This window comes from Lycorma delicatula, chromosome 8 (assembly GCF_047948215.1).
Source record: "Lycorma delicatula isolate Av1 chromosome 8, ASM4794821v1, whole genome shotgun sequence".
Classification (NCBI taxonomy): Eukaryota; Metazoa; Arthropoda; class Insecta; order Hemiptera; family Fulgoridae; genus Lycorma; species Lycorma delicatula.
In genome coordinates, this window is record NC_134462.1 from 55,694,756 (window position 1) to 55,715,062 (window position 20,307).

Here is a 20,307-nt window from a genome sequence, read left to right on the forward strand (position 1 = left end):
AATTCAAACCTCAGCATTACGACAGACATAAGTTTTCAATATAGTTGAGCGTCGGAACTATCCAGTGTCGCTTGGTATTACCGTGAATTTCAAAATTAAATTAGCCTTGTTTACCTTGGTATTATTTATTCAACTAGTTTACAAAAACATATTTTAAGACTTTAACAAGTTTTTGTTAGACTCAGATCCGCTAACTTCAAAATTCAATTAGATAAAACAGAAGTTTTATGAAAAGAAGTATCCTATTTAGGACATCTTGTGATCATAGATTGTGTTAAACCCAATCGAGATAAAGTTAATATAATTAAACGATACCCGATACTAGGGACCACTAAAGAAATTAAAGGTTTTTTAGGCTTATTAGGATACCATAGGAAATTTATTAAAAAATCTGATAATATAACGGCCAACTAAATGTTTAAAAAAAATACGAAAATAAATATTGAGGATACAAATAATACATTGTTTTGAAATGTGTAAAAATATTCAGAATTTTTTACACATTTCAAAACAGATGCAAGCAATTTTGCTATCGGAGCTGAATTAAGTCAACATAAAAACGGCGCAGATCTACCCATCGCCTAAGCAACTTGGCCCTGAGTGACACCGAAACAAATTATTCTACAATAGAAAAGGAATTACTAGTTGTATTTTGGGCAACGAAATATTTCTTCCGTATCATTACGGAAGAAAATTAAAAATATTCTCCGATCATAAACCTTTACAATTGAAATTTTCTATTAAGGAACCAAATTCCAAACTTTTAATATGGCGATTAAAATTAGAAGAATTTGGCAACGAAACAGCCTACAAAAAAGGAAAAAAAATTAAAATGCTGATGCGATTCAAGAATACAATTAAATATAATCGAAAAACAAATAAAAATTTTGAAAACACACCAGCGGATACAAATGAAATAGATCAAATAATTAATGAAACTGTTAGTTTATATTTCCAGAATTAGATGACGAGTTGATGATTATAAATATAGATGACTGCGAAAATCGCGAAGAAGATTCACCCGATTGACAACCAGCTGGAAAAAAAGGTCAAATTGAAAACGATAATGACCAGACAAAGCATTCAAATTATGAAGGTAACACAATGGTAAAAAATCCCATAATTGGTGAACCAATTAATTTTGGAAAAAATCAAATCTTATTAAGATTAGTAAAAAAAAAAAACCCTCATAAAGTTCAGACAAAAACATTATTTTATAATAGTAAAACTAATTTGATAGAAATATCCGAAAATAAATTAGTTAATCATATTATTAATTTCAAAAGAATATTTAGTTCTTACGTAAAATATAGTTTGTAATTTGAAAAAAAAATTCTGTGTAATTTACAGCAATTGTAGCGGAATATTTTAAGAGTTACCAATTACAAATAGTAAGACGTAAAAATAAAATTTTAGATATCAGTATTGAAGAAGAAATAATAAATAATTATCATACAGGAAAAACTAATCATAGAGGAATACAAGAAACCTATCAACAAATTAAACGAAAATATTATGCCCGGAATTTAAAAGTACATATTCAAAATAATATAAATAAATACGAGATTTGTTTAAAAACAAAATATAAAAGACTTTCTTTAAATTTAGAATTGACTGCAACGCCTTCTAAATCACTACAAATAGTTCATATCGATAGTATTTCTTTTAAAAAACAAAATTCTCTTTCAAATGTAGATAGTTTTCTAGGTATGCGCAAGTGGAGGAAAAAAAACTCTATGCACAAGTATATCGAATTGCAGGACCACAAACAACCCATCAGGTTGTTCTAGTGGTGAACTCGACATCCCAAATCAGCTACATTCTCATTTATAGAATACATACAAATATTACAATAAATAAATGTAATTAAATCCCTTACCAAGAAAATACACACAGAAAAAAAGCAACGAAAATATAATTAATGAACTAGTAAAATTTGAAAATGTAGGTTGGATTAAGCAAATTATACATTTTACATTCAAATTATCTCTAAAAATAATAGTTTCATTCAAATGCTAAGATTGTAAAAACCGGGTTAGTCTACCGGTGAACTCGTCATCGCAAATCAGCCTGATTTCGAATTCGAGAATTCTAAGGTTCAAATCCTAGTAAAGGCAGTTACTTTTATACAGATTTAAATACTAGATCTTTGATACCGGTGTCCTTTGCTGGCTGGGTTTCAATTAACTACACATCTCAAGAATAGTCGACCTGAGACTGTAGAAGACTACACTTCATTTATATTCATTCATATCATCCTCATTCATTCTCTGAAGTAATACCTTACGGTGGTTCCGGAGGCTAAACAGAAAAAGAGAGAGAGGACCAGAAACAACCGAAGTAGCTGATAAATTATTAAATTATTTTACATATCATAGAATACCTTAAACAATTATTTTTGATAATGGTACTGAATTTAATGGAAAGAATTAATGCAGATACATAAAATTAAAATATATTTTAAAAGCACACAACGTCCACCGTCTAGTGGAATATGTTAAAGGTTTCATTCTACATTAATTGAACTTTGACTTTAATAACCAATCACAATTTAAAAATGATAGTGTTGAAAATGAAATAAAATACGTAGTTATCGCTACAACAATATCATTTATTCTGTTACAAAAGTAATACCGTTCGAAATCCTTAATGGACATATTAATCTAAGTTCATTATTAAAAGCATATATACAGCAGCGGGTAATAAATTTTTATATTAAAAATCATAAAGAAAAAGTGAAAAAATTATATAAACATGAAAAGGACACTAATGAAATAACAAGATTAAAAATTCAAGAAAAAATATTAATATAAATAAAAGAAATATACCTCAAATCTCACCTGATTATTACGTCAAGACTGTTCAAAAACAAAGTAAGACGAAAAATAAATGTAATAAAGTAAAATCAGTTCAATAAATAAACAACGGTAAAATAACAGAAATACAACTAAGACTTTATTAAAAAAAAGTAAATTCATTTATCGAAAATTAAACGACCTCGAAAGATTAAAGTGAAACAAAAGAAGAATCATATCTCCAATACAGAAACTAATCCTTAATTAAACCCTGTGGCAGGTCCTTCCTGTTTATGAAAGTAATTCATCTCGGAGCAGCCGAAATAAGATAAATATTAATTCAGAAATAGTACAGATAGAATTAGGTTTAGCCAGATTAGAAGCTTCTTATCATACGTTTATACATTATTACAGTTTACATTAAAGTTAGTCAATTATAAAATTTGAATAATATTTATGAATATGTATTAAATTGTTTCAATAATAATCAATAATTGTGTATTGTAAGTAAAAAAGTCATGTGGCCACCACAGACTTCCTTGTACGCCTGTTAAATTATATACAATTTTTTTGCTGCATTTCATTTAATTATTTTTTTTTTTAATGATATATGCAGGCATCGACTGCGATGATCATTTAGCCTGAATGGAAATTTGTAGCGCATAAAAAATGCCAAGCCTGACCGGGATTAGAACCCAGAACCTCCAAGAGATTTTCATTTAAATATATTTCATTTTAAAGTGAGATACGAACCTCCAATTCTATAATAAAGTGGACAGTTACACAATTGCTGAAATATTAGTTTTTATTAACATCAAATATTTATACAATTATTAATTCAGCAATCTTACATGAAATATTAGGATAGAGTAAAAGTCCCTTTATTACTCGTATTATTAGACCAGTGTTATTCGAATTATCGTGAATTGCTGATTAACAAAAGTTTCAGAATGCTTGCTCAGCACCATGGGTAAGCTGTTGGAGAGACTTATCGCTGATAGGCTCTGGTGCGAGGTGGAAGCGAAGAGTGGGATTTCCCCAGATCAATGTGGCTTTGTTAGGGGGAAGTCCACGATTGACGCGTTGAAACGTGTAACTGAATGGGCTACAGATCGAAGTAGTGGCACTGGGCGTCGACGGAGGATCCCATTAGTGGTCCTCCTAGACGTCAGGAACGCCTTTGGTAGTCTCCAGTGGCCGACGATTATTGATGTCCTGAGAGAAAAGAAGAATATAAGTGGGTATCTCCTTGGCATAATTAACAGTTACCTACATTGCAGAAGGCTTAAAACCCCCACAGAAGATGGTGAGTTGGTTTTTGACGTGTTTAGTGGGGTTCCCTCCTCTATGAATCATGAGACCTTGCCGTTGGTGAGGGGGCTTGAGTGCTCAGGGATAAAGAGTAGCTGGACCGAAGGTGCAACCATATCGGAGAGGTATCTGTTGAGAGCCAGACTAAGGAATGATTCCTGAAAGAGGGCAGCAGCTCTTTCAGTAGTTGTTAGGGGCGTGAGTCAGGACGACTTAAACGGCCGTATCAACTTCACTCAGTCCTCTGAGTACTGCGCAGCTGAAAGCAATGGAAAACTACAGCTGCTTTTTTCCAAGAAAATGTGGCTGTCTGCATTTTCACATAGCAATAATGGAGGCGCCTTCCTTGGTAAAATATTCCGGAGGTAAAATAGTCCCCCGTTCGGATCTCCGGGTGGGGACTACTAAGGAAGGGGTCACCAGAAAATTAAAAAATAACATTCTACGAGTCGGAGCGTCGAATGTTAGAAGCTTGAAAAAGGTTGGTAGGCTAGAAAATTTAAAAAGGGAAATGGGTAGGACAAATGTGGATAACTCAGCGTCAAATAATGGGCAGGCAGGAGTAGGTTTCGTGATGAACAAGAAGATAGGGAGGAGAGTGGAGTATTTCAAAACGCATAGCGATAGAATCATTGTAATAAGGATAAAATCAAAACCTAAACCGACAACGATTGTTAACGTCTATATGCCTACAAGCGCCCATGATGATGATGAGGTAGAGTGTGTATACGAAGAGATTGATGAAGCAATTAAACACGTAAAAGGAGATGAAAATTTAATAATAGTTGGAGATTGGAATGCAAGCATTGGAAAAGGCAAGGAAGGAAATGTAGTGAGTGAATACGGGCTGGGCAAAAGGAATGAAAGAGGGGACCGACTTATAGAATTTTGCAAGAAGTATAATTTAGTAATTGCCAACACCCAATTTAAAAATCATAATAGAAGAATATACACTTGGAAAAAGCCAGGCGATACTGGAAGGTATCAGATAGATTATATCATGGTTAAGCAAAGATTTAGAAATCAACTCGTTGACTGCAAAACTTACCCTGGAGCAGACATTGATAGCGACCATAATTTGGTGATAATGAAATGTAGATTGGGGTTTAAAAACCTGAAGAAAAGGTGTCAGATGAATCGGTGGAATTTAGAGAAGCTTTAGGAAGAGAAGGTAAAGAAGATTTTTGAGGAGGACATCGCAAGAGGTCTGAGTAAAAAAGATAAGGTAGAAAATGTAGAAGAAGAATGGGAGAATGTTAAAAAGGAAATTCTTAAATCAGCAGAAGCAAACTTAGGCGGAATAAAGAGAACCGGTAGAAAACCTTGGGTTTCAGACGATATATTGCAGCTGATGGATGAACGTAGAAAATATAAGAATGCTAGTGATGAAGAAAGTAAAAGGAACCATCGGAAATTAAGAAATGCTATAAACAGGAAGTGCAAACTGGTGAAAGAAGAGTGGATTAAAGAAAAGTGTTCAGAAGTGGAAAGAGAAATGAACTTTGGTAAAATAGACGGGGCATACAGGAAAGTTAAGGAAAATTTTGGGGTACATAAATTAAAATCTAATAATGTGTTAAACAAAGATGGTACACCAATATATAATACAAAAGGTAAAGTCGATAGATGGGTGGAATATATTGAAGAGTTATACGGAGGAAATGAATTAGAAAATGGTGTTATAGAGGAAGTTGAGGAGGATGAAATGGGAGAAACAATACTGAGATCTGAATTTAAGAGAGCATTAAAAGATTTAAATGGCAGAAAGGCTCCTGGAATAGACGGAATACCTGTAGAATTACTGCGCAGTGCAGGTGAGGAAGCGATTGATAGATTATACAAACTGGTGTGTAATATTTATGAAAATGGGGAATTTCCATCAGACTTCAAAAAAAGTGTTATAGTTATGATACCAAAGAAAGCAGGGGCAGATAAATGTGAAGAATACAGAACAATTAGTTTAACTAGTCATGCATCAAAAATCTTAACTAGAATTTTATACAGAAGAATTGAGAGGAGAGTGGAAGAAGTGTTAGGAGAAGACCAATTTGGTTTCAGGAAAAGTATAGGGACAAGGGAAGCAATTTTAGGCCTCAGATTAATAGTAGAAGGAAGATTAAAGAAAAACAAACCAACATACTTGGCGTTTATAGACCTAGAAAAGGCTTTCGATAACGTAGACTGGAATAAAATGTACAGCATTTTAAAAAAATTAGGGTTCAAATACAGAGATAGAAGAACAATTGCTAACATGTACAGGAACCAAACAGCAACAATAACAATTGAAGAACATAAGAAAGAAGCCCTAATAAGAAAGGGAGTCCGACAAGGATGTTCCCTATCTCCGTTACTTTTTAATCTTTACATGGAACTAGCAGTTAATGATATTAAAGAACAATTTAGATTCGGAGTAACAGTACAAGGTGAAAAGATAAAGATGCTACGATTTGCTGATGATATAGTAATTCTAGCCGAGAGTAAAAAGGATTTAGAAGAAACAATGAACGGCATAGAGGAAGTCCTACGCAAGAACTATCGCATGAAAATAAACAAGAACAAAACAAAAGTAATGAAATGTAGTAGAAATAACAAAGATGGATCGCTGAATGTGAAAATAGGAGGAGAAAAGATTATGGAGGTAGAAGAATTTTGTTATTTGGGAAGTAAAATTACTAAAGATGGACGAAGCAGGAGCGATATAAAATGCCGAATAGCACAAGCTAAACGAGCCTTCAGTAAGAAATATAAGTTGTTTACATCAAAAATTAATTTAAATGTCAGGAAAAGATTTTTGAAAGTGTATGTTTGGAGTGTCGCTTTATATGGAAGTGAAACTTGGACAATCGGAGTATCTGAGAAGAAAAGATTAGTAGCTTTTGAAATGTGGTGCTATAGGAGAATGTTAAAAATCAGATGGGTGGATAAAGTGACAAATGAAGAGGTATTGCGGCAAATAGATGAAGAAAGAAGCATTTGGAAAAATATACTTAAAAGAAGAGACAGACTTATAGGCCACATACTAAGGCATCCTGGAATAGTCGCTTTAATATTGGAAGGACAGGTAGAAGGGAAAAATTGTGTAGGCAGGCCACGTTTGGAGTATGTAAAACAAATTGTTGGGGATGTAGGATGTAGAGGGTATACTGAAATGAAACGACTAGCACTAGATAGGGAATCTTGGAGAGCTGCATCAAACCAGTCAAATGACTAAAGACAAAAAAAAAAATAGTGGGGTTCCGCAGGGGTGGTTCTCGGCCCGCTCCTGTGGGACCTCGCTTTTGATGGGGACGTTGAACTTGTTGCATATGCAGATGATTTGGCCCTCCTCGTTGCCGGACACACTGAAGCAGAAGTGGAAGAGGTAGCCAATAATGCGGTCCGGCGATTAATTTGTTGGCTTGAGGTGAGAGGACTACAGCTAGCACCTAATAAAACCTCTGTAGTAGCGTTGGTCGGGAGAAGAAGTTTGCGAGAAATGCAAATTAATGTTGCTGGGACCAATATTCCCACGTCGGGGTGCGTTAAGTACCTCAGAGTGTGGTTGGAGAGGAGCCGAAATTACAACGTCCACCTTCAGCAGACTTTGGCATGTGCTGAGACAGTTGTTAATAATCTCAGTAAGCTTATGCGTAACCACAGAGGTCCTCGTGCTTCTAGACGACGTGTAATACTGACCGTGGCTTCTTCTATCATATTTTATGCCGTCCATGCATGGGTAGAGGCCCTTGAAAAGAAAAGGAATGCAGATAAAGTATCATCACTTCAAAGACGTGCTGCATTGAACATTGCGGCCGCATATCGCACGGTTTCGCGAAACGCTATTGAGGTCATCTCCGGGATTCCCCCGGTGCGGCTGCGTGCTTTGATGCTCCGGCGGGTTTATCTTGGTATGACTAAGACCGAGGCTAAGGACTTACTTCTGGCCGAGGAGCAGGAGGCCTGGAACACCTCACCTACTGGTGTATGGACGCGTAAATTAATTCCTAGAATAGACGTGTGGGTGCAAAGAAGACTGGGTGAGGTGGGTTTCTACATAACCCAGTTCCTTTCTGGACATGGCGAATTTGAAGCCTACCTGCATCGATTTGGCAGGAGAGTGTCTCCTCTATGCAGGTACTGTGATCTTGAGGATACCGTTGAGCACACCATCTACCAATGCCAGCGGTGGGATGTGGAAGACAAGATGTCGGGCTAAGCTGGCTTTCTCCGGAAGAAACAGTTCCGTACATGTTCACAGGAAGAACGGAATGGGACAAGGTTAGCTACTAGAATCCTGAAAACTAAAGCGAGAGAAGCTAGAGAATGGAATAGAGCCTGATTCAGGACCCAGATCAGTAAAAAGACTGAAGATCACCAGCAAGGAATCAGAGTTCCATACACAAGACCTGAGACTCAGGCGAAGGAAGTGACTTGAAGGTGAAAGGGCGAAGGACAGCCCCCTGTGGAACCGTCGTGCGTCTGCACTTGTGCGGATGGGCGACGGTGATGAAGCACGGGGACTCTGGACCCTAACGGCACTTCCTGGGCCCGCGCAATGCTTAAACTGCAGGACCGATCCCGGAGGAGGAGGAGTTTACAAATGGCAATTCGACCTTTTAGTGCAAAATATTCAGTTTTTATTATTGGATTATTTGGTGAATAATCAAAAATTAAAAAAAATACAAAACAATCATACGGGAAAAAGAAAGATGACATGAAAAAATATATTTAAAAAAAAAACGACAAGAGTATGAATATGAAGAGAGAAAATGTTAAGAACAAGGGAAGAATAAAAAGATTAAGAAAGGATGATGAATATAAAGAGAGAGAACATTTGCAAACTAGAGACCGTGTACACAAATTAACAACAGGAGAATTATATCAAATCAAAGAGCGATTAAATGCCAGGCAACAAAAAAACAAATAAACGAAATGATTATCAACTCCGACTCAGGGAGAATATTATCCGACAATATCAGAGGAGTAATGAACTAAAAGATAAGAATTTTTTTTGAAATTTATTAAAGATCGGCTGCGTATGCCTCGGTGTATATTTTTTTCTTGTGAGGGCTATTTTTCAGTCACTCGGTAGTTAATTTTAATGTAGATAAAATTAAACAGAAATTCCAGAATAATTACGTAAACTTAGAAAATCCAAAAATACTGCGGTTCTAAATTATAATTTTCAATTAATATTAAATAATCAGAAGTTGTAATAATGCCTATTAAATTACATATGCACATTTTCAAAAGTACATAAAATTTTATTTCACTAATAATTACTGATTATTTTTTTTTTTTTTTTTTTATTAAATAATTATTTATTGTAATTTTTTTTACAATCACGAGTTAATAAATTAATATATTTAAATTAAAAAAAAAAAAAGCAGAAGGAAGTCTGATTCGAACCGAGTGACTTCCCTCTGAATTCCAAATAATACTTTAAATAAATTTTATTTAGCTTAAACTCTAGAACCAATGAAAATAAGTACCACAACGATATATAATAATATATTGTTGAAAAGCTCTCAATGAGGGCTTATCACTGCAGTTAAGAAAAAGTTCAAAATCCAATTTTTTGGGATTTCGAACTTTTTTGTACACTTTTGATTCAGTCGATTGCAATCAAAAGGAAAGGTGCACAACTAGATGTTACAACAGTTCTAAATCCAAAATTTCAATAACCTACGTCTAATTATTCTTGAGTTATGCAAGATATGTACATAAATACGAGTACATACAGACATCACACCAAAATGGATTCAGGGGTGATCAAAATGGATATTTCTGTTGAAATCTGAAAACCGAAATATTTTGCGATCACAATACTTCCTTTACTTCGTATAAGAAAGTAAAAAGAAGGTTTTGTAACTGATAACAGCCATAAGTCTAGAGGTAAGTAATTATTTTAAATTTATTAATTGTACGATAATGTTACCAAATGAAAAATTATAAATAATATTGTTAAATGGTAACATGAAATAAAAGACACATTATCAATGGCCTCAGTTCAATTGTTAAATTCTTTCCTGGTTATTTAGAAGCATATGATAGAGAAAAGAATGAAAAATTGTCACAACAAATAAAATATAAAGATGATATTGTAAGTCACATTAATGATCTGTTAATTTAAATATTATAAATCAATTTAATACAATGGTTAATATAATTGAAGACATTTTTAGAGAATTAAGTAGTAAGATGTTAATAATGAATATGAATGATAATAATTTTATTGAATTAGACAAATTAAGAGATTTCGTAATCAGTTTAGTTCAAGATATTGAGAATTCATTGAAATTTTGTAAATTAGGAATGCTGCACTCCAGCATTATATCAACTAGAGAGTTATTTAATGAAAATTTGATTAAATGAAATGCATGATTTTTTGGCAATTCTGATGCAAAAAAAAAAGTTTTAATTATAAGGAAACAATAACTAAAACATTTCAAGGAATATATCTTACTAATCCTAATAATAGTAAAATTATATGTAGAAGTGACCTGCTACAGTATGCAAGTGAAAGTCGCAGGCATCCAAAATGTTGTTAAATGTTGATAAGACTCAACATCAGAACTTTCTGTATACTTAAAAACATTAAATTTAGATAGAATTAATTTGAATAATTTGTCACCTGTTAGAAAACAGAATATTGTTATTTATCAAATATCTATTTGGATTTTATTACTGTATTTAATTTTAGTAATTATTATTGTTTAAGAAGAGTATTGTAAAATATTTAAACAAAGACCACCCCCTGGATGTTTTATTTGGGAAGGACTAATTAGAATACAGTATTTAGCACATGTAAGCACTATTACTGGAATGTATTCCTGGAAATGCAATTCTAGGAAATGTTATTATGTTGGAGCCTTTGTTCTTTTATTGTTTTACTCAGTCTTGTACTCACACTATTAGAATGAATATCTAACATTATATTAAAGTTCTGTACTTGCACTGATAGAATGAAAATCTAACATAAGTCTCAAACTCACTTTATTAGCATGTATGCATAACATTTTTTGTAGATCTTGTATTTGGAAGGTATATCCAAATATTACTATAGAAAGAATATATATGTGTAATTATTATTTTAAATGTAAATAAAATAAAAGTATTTTTTTTTTTTTTAAAGGAACTTTGTTGAAACACAGACTGCCATATGAGCAATTTTTGTATCACACTTGTACTTTTACTACTCAGGCTGCATGAGCCAAAACTGGTTCATATTAAGTCATAATTTAAAAGCTAAGTGGTGCATTAACGGCTTAATCTACAATACATTTTACTTTTTCTTTTCTTCCTGTTTAGCCTTCGATAATAACTGTACAGGTATTACTTCAGAGGATGATATGTATGAGTGTAAATGAAGTGCAGTCTTTGTACAGTGTCAGTTCGACCATTCCTGAGATGTGTGTTGTGTGTTTAATTGAAACCCAACAATACATTTTACTATATGAATTGAAAGCTGTGGCCTCAGACAATTACAAAATGGCTTTAGCCGGCGTATATGTTGCTATTGTTATCCTAGTATTCAGCTGAAAAGTTTTTTGTTTCTGGTCTCAATTTTTTAGTTTGCTATCTGTTTTAAGTTCATTTTATTTTATATGTTGTAATAGATATTATACATAAGGCAGTGGCAAAGTGTTTGTACATGCAGGAATCAAAATTCTCTAAGGGTAATGAATGCTATAACCTCAAAAGTGTGTTTCATTTCAAAGCGTGGTATTTCATTTACTTTGTTTTGATTACTTATAATGGAAAAACTTTCTGATGAAGAATTACACAGAATACAAAATGAAGGTGGCGATAAAGAAGTTTTGGGATGTGATAGTGACAATGACCCAGCGTGCGAAACTAATACTGAAAGTGGAAGTGATGTTGGAAGTCTAGAAGTCAGAAATGAAAATTGTAATGAAGATATCAATAAGCCTATTGAAAATGTAAGTATTGAGAAAGAAAGAACTGAACCTGTTGCAATACATAGGTACACATGGGACTCAGTTGGTTAGTTAAATAATTTCAATTATTTTGCTTAAAATCCGGATGACAAACCATTTGGTGTAAATCCATATATTTTAGAGACTTTAGTAGATCCTGTCGATTTCTTTGAGCTTTTAGTAACTGTAAAAGTTATTAATCTTTTGGCTGTTGAAACCAATCGTTACACCAACACCATTTAACTGACATAAAATTTCTTCCCGTGCTAAAATTGGAAAGCGAGTAGAAACTAGCACTAATGAACTGAAATGTTTTCTGAGCATTGGAGTGTCATGGGGCTCAATATTATGCCAAGCATTGGTCACTATTGGTGGAAGAGTGGTTAATTTATTTCAGTTCTCCCACAATACATGTCAAGGAATCCCTTTAAACTGTTACTTGCTCATTTACATTGTGCCAACAATGAAGAGACACCTACACAAAATTCAAGGTTTAATTGATATGGTTGTTGAAAATTTTATAAATGTAATTCCTGAAGGCATGATGTGTATAGATGACAACATGATTCCTTTCAGAGGACGAATCATATTTAAGCGATTCAACAAACAAAAATCTCATTCATATGAGATTAAAGTAATTAAACTGTGCAATAGAGGTTGTTAAATTGTTGCATATAAAATGCATGCAAGTAAAGAGGCTACTCCTGGAAAATATCTTCCAAGGTAGTATCAGCGTTAAGTGCCCCATATTTAAACAAGGGAAGAATGATTTTTGTTGATAACTAGTTATCACTAGTGTCACTCTAGCAGATAACCTATTTGATAATAATACCCATATTGTTGGAGCTTTAAGAAAAAAAAGAAGGTATATTCCTAAAAATGTTTTAGATAAAAAATTACAAAGAGGTGAAATTATTGCTCAAAAAAATAATAAAAACAATCATCCTGAAATGGAAAAATCGAACGTTAGTTTTAATGCTTACCATCAAGCATGTATATAATATGATGACATAAAAAAAAGGCAATGAAACAACTAAACCACAAGAGGTAGTGGACTATATTCAAGGAAAATCTTTTATTGATCAATTAGATGAAATGATTGCTTACCATTCTGGCTGTCTTAGATGAAACGTCAAATGGTATTGCAAAGTTTCTTTTGGTTTATTGATTAATTCGGCTGTAGTAAATGCTTGGTTATTTACAAAATAGTAACAAAGAAAATAATAAATATAACTTATTTTCGATAGTTAGCAGCTGGTTAGACCGGTGATTAAAGTAGAGTAATAAAAATAAGATACCTCTCCATGGACCATCTCAATTTATCACAACCCATGTTATGGTCAAGGCTAATCAGGGACTATGTAAAAATTGTTATAAGAAGCTGGTTAAAACAATGAATCATGTCAATGCTGCAGCGAAAACAAAAACAGTGAACTTATAATGTAATGTCCTGTGTAAAAATTGTTTTTTTCAATACACAAATCAATCAAGAAATTGTAACTATATACTGAATTTTTGATTTTAAAAGAAAAATTCTGTATTAGGCATATAGTAAATTTGTTGTTAATTTTACTTGTGTTTTACCTTAATTATTATTCTGTGGCATTCAAGAATTTTCAAAAGAGCCTACTTTGTTTTAAAAAGTTATTGTGAAATTTTTTATTATAATGGATTTAGGCTTCTTTTTAAAAAAAGATTATTTTATTTGAAAATTTGTCTTAATTTTGTAAGTATTTTTTGTAGCAGTAACTTAAAATAAATAAAAGGAAATATATTCCATAATAGCTATTATGAATCAAAATTGGTTCATGTGGCTCTAGAATGTAATAGTTACACCATCAGGCCATGTAGCCTGAAGAAGTAACACTTTTTTTGGAACAAATTTTAAAATCTAAAGTTTACCTTAAATTATACAAGCATAAGTGGTTAACAATTCATAAAAGTTTAAAAAAAAAAAAAACAACAAATTTGTTAGTCTGAGTGGAAGTTTCACAAAATTTGGCTTGGCAGTCTACGTGTTAAGAATAGATTTAATTTACACACACACATATATATATATATATATGTAAATTAAGTAATATATGTGTAATAACATATGTGTATGTGTAATTAATTAATTACACATACACATATTTTTGTTTGTGTGTGCGTGTGTGTGTGTGCGGGCTGAATTTTTATTAATAACTTGGGATGAACTGTATAAAAAAATCTTCGAATGTTACACACGCGCGCGCGCACACACACACACACACACAAGAAACGAATAGAATTAACTCTATTTAATGTGTATATTATTTTAAGCTAATTAGTTTCTGAGATATGAAACAAAATAATATTTAATCAATGTATATTATATCAACACATGCATTTAAATTTGCACGCATATAAGCGCATACCCAAATATACAAAATTAAATTATTGATAATGGTTTGATTTTCTGATTCATATAAATATAAACATCGGGGGACCTCATTTTTTATCGATGGTACTAATTCCCAGTTATAAAAGTAAATAAAAAATAAAAATCTTTAAAAGTAATTTTGATTTTGAGCTGTAATAATTACAATTCATACAGATTTAGATTTAAATGTATTTTGGCACTTATGCAGTTTGTTTCACCCCAACGTATTTTTATCGTACACGTCATAACTGACATGTATCGTATACGTTTTGACTAAACTTTGAACTAAACCTAACTAATATAAATTAAATTTAACCAAACTTAACCTACACTCGCTTTGCTAGCTAACCTGGACGAACCTAACTTTGTTAACTTTGAGTAATGTTTTGAGTATTTAAATAATAAATTCAGTAATTATTGAAATTTATTTTTTAAATAATCAAAACATTACAGTTAATTAGTCGAGGTTAGCGAGCGTAGGTTAAGTTTGGTTAATGTGTATCTATAATTAGAAGCAGCAAACTTTTAGGCTATTGTTAATATCACCCGATATAACCATTATATTACCATTTTTGTAACCATTTATATTTATTTACTTTATACATATAATTTAACCAAACTTAGCTACGCTCGCTAACCTTGACTAATTAACACAGTAATGTTTTAAGAAATGACTAAACATTGTAGAGCAATTAGGCATACAACACGTAAGTAATGACCTATACGATAAAAAAACTTTGGGGGTGGAACAAACTGCATAAACCTGTATTTTGTTCAAGATACCCTTTTCTATTTATTTAGATAAAGTATCTTCAAAAAGTGAATTACTTTTCATTTAATTACCTATTTAGCCAACGTAGTATATACGTTCGACAACGTGAAAATGAAGATGCTACTGAAACTAAGCAACGTAAGCAGAAACAGTACGTTTAACAAACACAACTATTAATCGAATCAAATTTTAATTAGGTTTTCAGTACTTCTGTATTCATTTATATATTATAAAATAATTAATATCTTACCTAATTGCAAATAATTCAGAATTTCATTTCGTTCCTTTATATATGACATAGATCATGCGATTTAGAACTGAACACAAAATTTACGAAGAAAATTTTTCGTTTCAATACGTACACACATATTATAACATTAATAATAGGACGCATCAAACAAGCAACGACACTAGCTCTATCTACACCACCAATTGTTTTTACTTACTTCGTACATGTTCGTGAAGGTTCTACATCAGTTAGATGTGTAAGTTTGCGCGCCTAGTAACGGCAACAGAGAAAAAAGCAACGCGTTAATTGTGCGCAGTAACAAATTTAATTTTTAAATGTGTAGTTAAGAATCTAAACAGGACTACCGTATTTCTTTATTTCTATTACTTAACAAAATCACACCGCAAGATAACTTTTTTTTTTATTGTAGTTTTATCCGGTATAATCTCATTAACTAATACATCAATCTGAATTATTATTTCATTAGGTATTAATGGGCATTTTCTTCTCTAGTAACTGTGTCACCCAGCCATACCCTCTGGTTCCATCTCCTTTAGATGTCTTTGAGACAATATAATTAATAAAAAATATGTAGAAAAAAGAAATCTTTGTGTGAAAAAAATCATTAATCATAGGTGATAATAAACATAGCTGCTCATAAACAATTCCCTAGGAAATTTAAAGAAAAGTATAAATACTGCCATATTCAAATCGTTCTTTTACAATTTTTAGGTAGATTTCATAAGAAAGCTACCTATTGTACCATGATTCGATTTCCGGGAAATTTCGAAATATCTTTGCGTTTCACATCCCCCAGACCCCAAAACCACCGTCTGTCCAATAGTTTCATGAGGGTGCAAATGGTGGGGGGGGGGGCTTTTTCGAAAAGACAAAATATTGGTATAATTTTCTTAGTAAGTAAAATATCAAATTCATTTAAAGTTCCTACTATTCTCCGGATAAGTGCCTGAAACTTACCTCAGTAAAGTAGTTTGATATCACCAACCATTGCCCCAGCTCGTAGAAAAAATGGAGTTTCGAATACAAAAAGAATCATACCTCCCTAAATAGGCACAACATCGAATCGGTTTAAAGTGGTTGTTAGCCCTCTAAACATTACCTAAAACTTTTGTTTGTAACAATTATTGATATGATCAGCCCTTACGGCAAGGGATGAACAAAATTTTGCTGGAATTGTAAGAAGATAGGGCTTATCGCATGTTAAACTTATGAAACTATTTTTCACATGCAACCATTTTCGTATTGAGTAAATATGAAGTTTTTCTTAAATTTAAGGTGGAAATTTTTTTTATCCCCTACTTAACACCGGTGAAATCTACCTCCGCCTTCAGCGTGCCGAAAGGGATTTTTTTTCTTTCTTTTAGAAACAGATAGAAACTCTACTTTTCTAAAATCGATTTCCAAAAATGTACGACCCCTTGTACCTCTAGTCCCATACAATTAAAAAAAAGAAATAAATAAAATTTAACCTTAATTCTAATTCTAACCATAATCCTATCCCTAATCTCTCTCCACACCACAGAACGGATTAGCATCTGAACAGGTCGCCATAACTCACAGAACTAAATACTAATTGACTCTAATAAAGCGTGCAGGCTTTGACTTTGCTCGAATCACCCGCTGACATCAAATCTGCTATCAGACATTTAGGTCGTATATTTTCCTGATCCTCTAAGTATGTGGTATATTAAATTATGAAGAAAAATTGAAGTCGATCAAGGATTTGCTACGAACTACCGTAAAAATCGTCGAAAACGTTTGGACCATCCTACATCTCTAGCTCCCAAATTTCCCTTCGATTAAAAAAATTAAATATTAATTTATTCATATTTTTTCTTTTCAAAATGTATTGGGGTTTCCCTAGATTTGCTCAGAAGTATTAAGAATTTTTCAAAAGTATGAAAGAGATATTAGCCTTTTATCCCCCAGACCAACCGTAGATAACAAAAATGTAAAAATAAAAATCTTAAGTCCTCCGTTGCCTTTCCGATTAAAAACAATAAGTGAAATATTTCCATATTTGAACCGTTTTTTCTCAAAAATTTTAATCTTCTTAAGGTGTCAACAGGTTTGGGTCTCGTTGATTTAGTAATTCCCTAACTGTTAAGACGCGAGTTATTTAAACTAGGTATTTAAATGAAGTTATTTCATTTTTAAATGAAGGTTGACATTCCTAACAAATTCTCTCTTTTTTCTTACTCTTATTAAATGAGGAATTTTAAATTTTATATAAAGAAGGACTTTTAATTTTTAAAGGTTCTTCAGACAGCTGCACGCGGTTCCGTACGGCTCAGACAGCTCCTAGCAGCTCACTCGGCTCCATCCACTCTATAAAAGCTGGCCCAGCACAACAATAGTTCAGTTTAGTCCCTTCATCCAGAGAATCAACTTGTGTTTGTTATGTACAAATAAATAATATAACAATGTTAGATATATAATTTACAAGTTCAAGATTATAATAAAAAAGATTTATCTTATAAATGAAGTCAAAACTTTTATTTATTTGTATGAACAAGCGAACAACAAATATTTAGAATAATCTAAACCCAACCGAGGTATTAAATTAAGGAGGCAAATTATTCTATAGTAACCTCCCTAAAAAAATAAAAATCGAATTACTGAGATACTCAAACCATTATTTTTCAAACTGCGTTCCGCTTTCAGTTTCCAGTAAAAAATTCAGTGACTTCAAAGATGTTTATACCTTCTTAGTTCTCATCCATTTATCCTTTAAAAAAAATTACCGATTGAAGTGTTTTTTTTCTTTTCAAAGAAAAATTCTGATTCCAGGAGCCAGTAAAAACTCAAAGATATCAAAAATATTCATGGTCCTTGCCCACTCCTAGTCCTCTAAGCAGACCAGATCTCTTTTAATACAAAAATTTAAATTGTTTGTTTCTACTTCCTTGTATGAAACAAAGGAAGTAAAAATCTTGTTTTTCAGATTTCAACGGAAATATCCATTTTGACCATTCCTGAATCCATTTTGACTAGTTTATTATTGTGACGTCTATACGTACGTATGTATATCGCATAACTCAAAAACGAATAGCCGTAGAATGTTGAAATTTTGTAATTAGGAATGTTATAAAATCTAGTTATGCACCTCTGCTTCTGATTTCAATCGACTGGGCCAAAAATGTATGTACAGTCAGACCTCTAAATAAAGCGGGGTTTCAATTTTGAAACATTTGGATTTTGAACTTTTTCTTAAATGCAGTAATAAGTCCTCGTTGAGAGCTGTTCAACGATATGTCATAATAAGTGGTACTTATTTTCATTGGTTTCAGAATTATAGCTAAATAAAATTTTAATCGATGAAATATTTGGATCTTACACATCGTTTCGAATCCTATTTCAAATACATTTTTTTTTTAACTTTTTTTTAAATATAAATATATTGATTTATTAATAATTATTATTAACCTTTGATTGTAAAACATTTTAACAATAAATAATAATTCAATAATAACAATACAAAAAAAAATCAGAAATTATTAGTGAAATAAAATTTTATATATTTTATTAAAATACATTTTTATTAAAACTAAAAATATTTTGTTTTAATTCAAAAATTTTTACAATCAGAGGTTAATAATAATTATTAATCAATATATTTAAATTTTTTTTTTTTTTTTTTTAAATATATATATATATGAAGTCGGATTCGAACCGTTGTGTGCATGGTTACGGATCCTACACTTTCTCACTTTTTACACCACATATCTACTTGAGCGACTTGGAACAAAATTAATATATTATAAAATGCTAAGGAAGTTTTTAGGCCCATTTTTCTTGAGTATAATTGAATATTGCATGTTAGTATTTTGTGATGAAGACACGTAGTGTACTATTCACACACGCAATATTGTTCAAATCGGTGTCCCGAAGCCCGTACCTTTCCCTTGTTAGCTACAGTAATATGGATCTTAGGTGCCTTACACGGATTTAATTTTTTTACAGAAGAATGTCATTATATTTATTTTCTTTCAGAATTGGAAATAATTTGCCTACAAAAAATAATTTTTTCCGTGAAAAACAATTTTTTAAAAATTGTTTTTTGCGTGAATATGTAGCACTAGTTCTCCATCTCTCAGTATAAATACATTATTTTTTTTTATTTATCCATTTGTTTCAGTCTACTTGATAATAAATATCGTTATAAAAATTTAGAAATCTTCTGCTGTTTCGTTTTTGCTTTCATTTTGTTGATAATTATATTATAATAATTAAAAAAATATAGTATTAGATAGATATAAGACTTACATTTATTTAAAGAGTAATAAAGTAACTTCTACTATATCCTAATATTTCAGGTAAGATTGTTGAATTAATAATTCTATAAATACACTCAAATTCCTGTAACTCGAATACCTATAGCTCGAAAATTTCTACAACTCAAATTTTTTTCTAATTCTGACCGTATGGTATTACGTTATACGGAAATATAATTCCTTAACTCGAACAAAAATGCTATAAGTAGAAGAAAAAATTGATGGGTTTATTACAACAACAAAAAAAATCCAAGCCTTTAACATTAGGCTATAATACCGATCTTATTTTCAGTTCAGAAATATGAAACAAACATGATTCACTTCATCTAGAATGCGATAACAAAAACAAATGAATCAACATACAGTAAAGAGAGAAGCAAAATCTTACACACACGTTTCAGTATTCACCGGAACTCGTTTATCGTAAGAATTGTCGGTCAATGTGTCTTTGTAACAGTCTCTGCTCGTCTGCATAGTTTGCGTATTTTAGTTTGGGTTTTTGCTACTGTAAACAAATTCTTTCCTTACAACGATTTTTTTCTTTTTTTTTTAAATGTCGTAAAGAGCTTTAAAAACATTGTCATT

The 20,307-nt window shown here is 31.9% G+C and overlaps 1 long non-coding RNA gene across 1 annotated transcript in view; it reads right to left on the reverse strand.

Moving 5' to 3' along the window:
• Positions 1–15,580, reverse strand: part of LOC142328679 (uncharacterized) — a 443,558-nt gene extending 427,978 nt beyond the window's left edge. The window contains exon 1 of the long non-coding RNA XR_012757323.1: positions 15,449–15,580. This is a non-coding gene — a long non-coding RNA (uncharacterized LOC142328679). The remainder of the gene's footprint in view (positions 1–15,448) is intronic.
• Positions 15,581–20,307: the final 4,727 nt, after the last annotated feature.